The following is a 6,000-nucleotide window of genomic DNA, read 5'->3' as shown; positions in this document are numbered from 1 at the left end:
CCAATCCAGCAGCAAATTAAGAAGGGGGAAAGGGACACCCTGTATTTAAAGCCCATAAAGCACAGAGAAATCTCAGCTCAGTGGGACAGTGAGCATGTGGGCGAGGGGTAATTTTTTAGATGTTTCTTCAGAGAGTTACAATTTACACAGAAGTACTTACACTTTCTGTAAAAGACACACATTTCCCACTCCCAACTTTTGGAAGCCAGACTATCTCGAAGGAGTAACTTGGTGCACATAAAGATGGGAAAAAGAAAAACACAGTAGGTTTGTGGGAGTAACACGTGATTAAAAACCAAACAAAAAGCACACCAGGGTACCACTAACCAGCAGAGTCCATTCACCAGTAGAAGAATTTCTCCTACCTAACCTCACTTTGGTGATTTGCAGAATGCAGGAAAAGCATTTTTAGAGGTCCATGAATAGGTTTAGAGGCAACAAGGTGGCTCAGAGGAAGCAAATGCTCAGACTCAATAGATTGTGGGTGGAGAGTGATGAAATTATTGCTAACAGGATGTTTTCAAAATGCTTTTCACTATGTGCAGATTTTCCTAAGACAGAAGAATAAATATGCAAACATCTCTTGGGTGTTTCAATGCTGCAAGGTATGTCTGGTCTAAGGAGACAGAACATAAAGACTATTTCACTGCTGAAAGAAGGAATAGCTTAGATAATAGTAAACATGGAAAAGGTTTGATCTTCCAGAGTTTTGGGAATTACTGAAAACTCCCCTAAGGGGCAGAATTGGAGATATAGGGAGAGGACTTGCACAGCCTTCACCCTGTGTGTGTGCCACCCTATTTACCTCACTTCCTACTCCTCTCTCCTTCTTAGCTTACTCCTTTCCCTGGTCTCCTAGAGATGTGAATTTTGGGGAGCCTGGGCCAGCTCCTCAAATGCTGAATCTCAGCCACAGTTTCTAAAGTTTCTGCATCTCCATTATGATGGCTCTGCACCCTTTGATACAGGCACAGCTTCTGCAGCAGCAGCAGAGGTAAACTGACACTTGCTACGTTAAAGAAAAAAGACTTTTAGGAGTCTGGAGCAATCCTCACTTGCTTTTCAAACAGCTAAAAGACTCCCTTTAAAAGCGTAACAAATAGTAGTTAATCTTCACTGGTGTCTCTCTGGTGGCATCCATAGTAAAGGTCTTGGCCCAGCACTGATCTCTCTCTAGTGGGGACTGATTAAGGACTTTGGGAAGCGAACTGACTGCTCAAGTGGCACAGGTCAGGCAGGGCAGGAGGAATTAGGGAGATTTAAGGGAATATGAGAGAGAAGATGGCAATAATTGCTGCAGGGCCTGGGCTGAAAGCTGCAGCCATTGCTTCCTTAAGAACTGAGGCATTCTTAAGGACATGGGAATTACAGCTTTCTACCGAGGCCCTGAAGCAACTGTGCCAACAATTTCTCGTTTTCACCTCCTAAAAAAGAAATTGTAATCATTACCATGATTTTAGGAAGGGAAAACCCAAACCACCAGAAGGTGAAGGAACTTTCCCAAGTATAATCAGTAACGATCAGGAAGAGGAAGAGGTAGTATTGTGTCTACTCATAACACTCAAAGCAGCACATAAATGATTGGGTCCTTGGTACAGGTCAAATTCAGAAGGACACCATGGAACTGACTGTAGGACTCTAGAGTTTCTCTAAGAGTCCATTCTGTTTTGAGTTTACACCCGGGAACCTTTACCTTGAAACTATTATCCTCTCCTGAAAAACCAAACCAAGCAAGAAGCACAGTGTTTTCTAAACATATAACAAAATATTGTTATGTGGAACAAGCAGCTTTTTTAAAGATTTCTCTTGAAGATCCACTTCGAGGCCAACATGCAGTTCAGATTTAAATAGTCTGGTATGTGAGGAGAAATTCACAAAGCCAGGATTCTCAACTCTGTACTTATGCCTCTTTGCTGTACTGCTAGGGTGACTCTGCTGCCAATTTTTCAAACAATTTAGAATTGAAGTGTCTTTTTTTTAAATCTGTGAGAGGAGAAGGGGAAAAAAAAAAAGGGAAAAAATGAAGAATTTATAAAGGGAAACAAATGTGTCAGTTTTAGAAATCATCTGCAAAGGGAGGAGGTAGGTTGGCAGGAAAAATGGCAGACCAGAGCCAGAAAGCAGAGATACATCATTAAAAGCATTAACTAGGTGTTTTGAGGAATTACTTTGGCAGGGTGCCAATATGACATTACTATTATTTCATGACAGACCCGATGTGTCACCAAACCTTTATATCATTTAGACCCCTAAAAGCAAATTAATGTTTTTTTAAAATAATGAAACACTTCTACCATTTCAGTTTTTGGGTGTTTTGAAACTTTAAATCCATGACAATCTGAAGCTGATTCATCCACTATTCACAGAACAGCTGAGACTCTCACAAAATTGTTCTGTCTTTAAGCTTGATCAAGAACTCACCATCTTACCCTATGCTTGAGCACAAAAGGAGCAGACAAGGACAGGAATAATTTCAGCTCAGGCTGACTCCTTTTGCAAGAGCTCAGGTACATCTCATTTACTGGAAATCCATTATGCATCTAATTCCAAGGGGCTCCTCGTTCCCTTCCATAGCTCTCCATCAGCTCCTGACAGATCATCATCACTTAGTTCTTTTCTTCTCTAGGTTAGGCTGGTCCTCATTGCCCTTCACATCTCAGGGAGGACATCGGCTTAGTCCATAACCATTTCCTTGAGAAAAAAACTTCAGCGAGACTCTGTTTTACCCTAGGAACACAGTTTCCAGGAGCTTCTCTTCCTACACTTGAAACTCTCTATGGGCAGCACATTCCTGTAGGAAGAGTAATGAATCCAACTCCATTTTTAAGCACTGGGAAAAACATCACATGCAAAAGAGTGACAGATGGAGCTGTATCAGCTTTTACCTAACAGTGAAAGGGGAGGTAGAAGTCAGTCTCAGCACTTTTCTCAAAATGTGTTTTTAACAAAAGACATGTGTTAAATTACTAACACATATCCATAATATTTTTAAATATTTATACTATGAACTAATGACATCCTCTCAATTAGTGAAAAGTGTCTTCTGTACATTCCTTTGTGAGGAGGGATATAGATAAAAAGGCAAGGAGGACTTGGGGAGAGGAGGGCATGAGACCCAACTCCATCCATCATGGTCTTTGCATCAGATTTCCTCTTCATATCCCTTTGCTCTAAGACCACCACCTCTCCCATGGTCAAAAAACTCTCATGGGGCATCACTTTCCTGTTTGCCTGCAACACCACAGCCACAAAAGGCAAATGCTTATAACTAAACTTTTTGTTTTTTCCTTCCAAAGAGATTTTAAAAAAAGAGTAGATTTACTGGCAGATGAGCTTCTTTCTAAATGGGAACACTATTACAGATAGACAGAATGTTCCTTTATGTTTATGAAGCTTCTCTAGCATTCTGTAAATGCACACTTGCAGTGTAATCATGAGTTTTCTATCACCATTAGCAGCAGGACCCCAGCAGTTAAATCAAAGAAGCCTAGAAAACGCCCCAACACTGGAAGATTCTGACAAAGAAAAGCCTATTTAGATAATTAAGGAATCTTTATGATATGAAGATTTTTATCTCCCAGCAAATTATAACACATTAGGTAACACTGCCAAAAAAAGTCCTGAAAGCTTGCAAAGCCACAAACTAGAACTGGCTTTTCTTTCACATGGTCTTGAATTAGTGGGTGGGGGCAAGAGGAGGGGGAAGTGGTGGGAAAAGAGGGAAAAGAGGAAAAAGAGTTTACATTGAGAGAGTAAACTATTGTTTCTTTGGAAACCTTAAGTTTTGTCCAAGTTCGTTAAAATCAATATAAATGGAATATACTTGGGTTGCAGATATAAATAAAACCCAAGAATGTCTCCCACATACATACTGTTGATAGAAAAGGAAGTTTGAAAATGGGGTTTAAATTATCCTCCTCAGAAGCTTTAAACCTCACCTTGTAGCAAGTGACACTGAGCTTCTGGCAAGTGGCAGTTTCATATATGAAATGTGTCTCCTAAAACTGCAGAGCATACAGAGTAGAACAAGATAATGTGTCAACAAATTACATCCTAAAGACTGAAAGCAATCCAGAAAGCCTGCATTGACTGATCCCTTTGTATAGAAAAAAGTACCAGGTGTCAGGATATCACAGAGGAGAGTTTAGATCTTAATAGCCTAACAGAATAACAATTCATCGATTTGCACCACTGTGGATAAGGAAAAACAAATGAACAAATACCCACAAAACAACAACAAAAAAAACCCCAAACCACAAAATAAGTTTTCACCTCAGTTGTTTCCCCAGGAGCTCTTCCTGGGCACCCACATATCTTTATCAAAGCCCCCACTGTAAAATCTACCCCTTGTGGTTGTCACCACCTGCCCCAATCATTTCTGCAGCCAGCTGCACCCTCAGCACAACTCAGCAAGTACTGACAGAGCCTAAGACAGGGATGCATTTTAGGGTTTTACGTTTTAATGGCAGGACCTGCCAAAAATTATTCCGCATTTTACTTTAACTCTTCGACTTAAAAGGGAGGAATCACACAATGACTGGGATTCTAGCCATCAGTCAGGACACTAGAAAAAGAACAAGATTGTTATTCCCAACTTGCCTCTGAAAGTAGATAGAAACTTTTAAAGTCAAATTGCTTCAAATTCTTAATTCGAGCACCAGAATTCCTGTTACTTGTCAGGGAGTATGAGATGAACTTAATTAGTTAGTGGAAAAGCAAGTGTCCCCTTGTTTTAGTGTAAAAAGCTGCTTCTTCCTATAGCTGTGCAGTAATATTTAGGATCTCAGTAAAAAAGAATTCAGCTGTAGTTAATCCAGAAAACGCAGAAAAGCCTGTGGTGGAAATTATTTTTTTCCTCAAAATATTTTAATGAAGTATTTAGGTAAACGCCTATCATCCCCGAGGTTTTAATTATTAAAGACGCTGAAAGTTCAGCTGCAAGAAGAAAGGTCAGTGTCTAGCCCCGGTTAACTGCGGGAATCAGGGATGATAAACAGGTAAATTAATTGTCTTTTCACCGCTTATACAATAATTGCTGAGCCGGACTGGCGGGATGGGCACGGCCGGAGCTCCCCCTGCTGCTCACAGCCCTGTGCACACTTCGCCATTCAGCTGCTCGCAAATTAAAATCACCGCGGCGGCCAAAAGACGCCAAAAATCGGTGCCGGACGGCTTAAACGACCCGAGTGCCGTGCTTTAACCTCAGCCCCACCGAGCCCCAGCAGCGGGATCGGGGAGGGAATGGGAAGGGTAAAAGCAAGAAGTGCCGTGGGTTGGGATAAAGGCAGTTTAACAAGGAAAGCAAAGTGTCCCTTCAAGCAGAGCAGAACAAGGAAAAGAATTCCCTGCTTCCCATGGCTGGGCAGGTGTTCAGCTGCCCTCAGTGTAATGGTGACTTGGGAGGACAAACACCATCGCTGCGAGTGTCCCCTCCTTCTTCCCCGTTATCAAGGCGTATCATAAAGTTGGCTTTTCGCAAATATTAGAATGAATATTATATGCATAATTGTACTGTATTATGTTTTATTAATAGAGTTTAGAAAAGTGATGAATGTATTTTCCGACTGTGACATAGTGTAAATAGTAAAAAGATTAGGTTTTTTCTTCTTTCTAACATCTAAACTGACCAAGCCAGAAGGTATGGGGGACGGGTCGACACCTTGTAACCCTGAACAAAAGACTGCTAACTTTCTGGGGTTTTCATTTTTTTAAATGAAAACAACCAAAAACCTCAAGAAAAAGATTTTTAAGACCCATGTTACCAGACAGAGTGGAGCCACCCACAAATAAATCTATCAGATAAGATGATTGGGGATACTTAAAACAGATAAAAACTCGAAAAAAATGCATTAATATCTATCGGAATATGTAAAACAGCAATCCTTGAAACACCGTAATTGAAAGAGAAGTGCGGGCTTTTTGGTGAGGCACCCCAGCTGGAATTTTTGCTCTTCTGTCTCCTAATTGTCTATTTTTATTAAACTTATAAATTTTTCTAAG

This window comes from Chamaea fasciata, unplaced genomic scaffold (genome assembly GCF_029207755.1).
Source record: "Chamaea fasciata isolate MVZ Bird 193981 ecotype frontalis unplaced genomic scaffold, bChaFas1.0.hap1 SCAF_8, whole genome shotgun sequence".
NCBI lineage: Eukaryota > Metazoa > Chordata > Aves > Passeriformes > Sylviidae > Chamaea > Chamaea fasciata.
Note: the sequence above shows the minus strand (reverse complement) of the source record.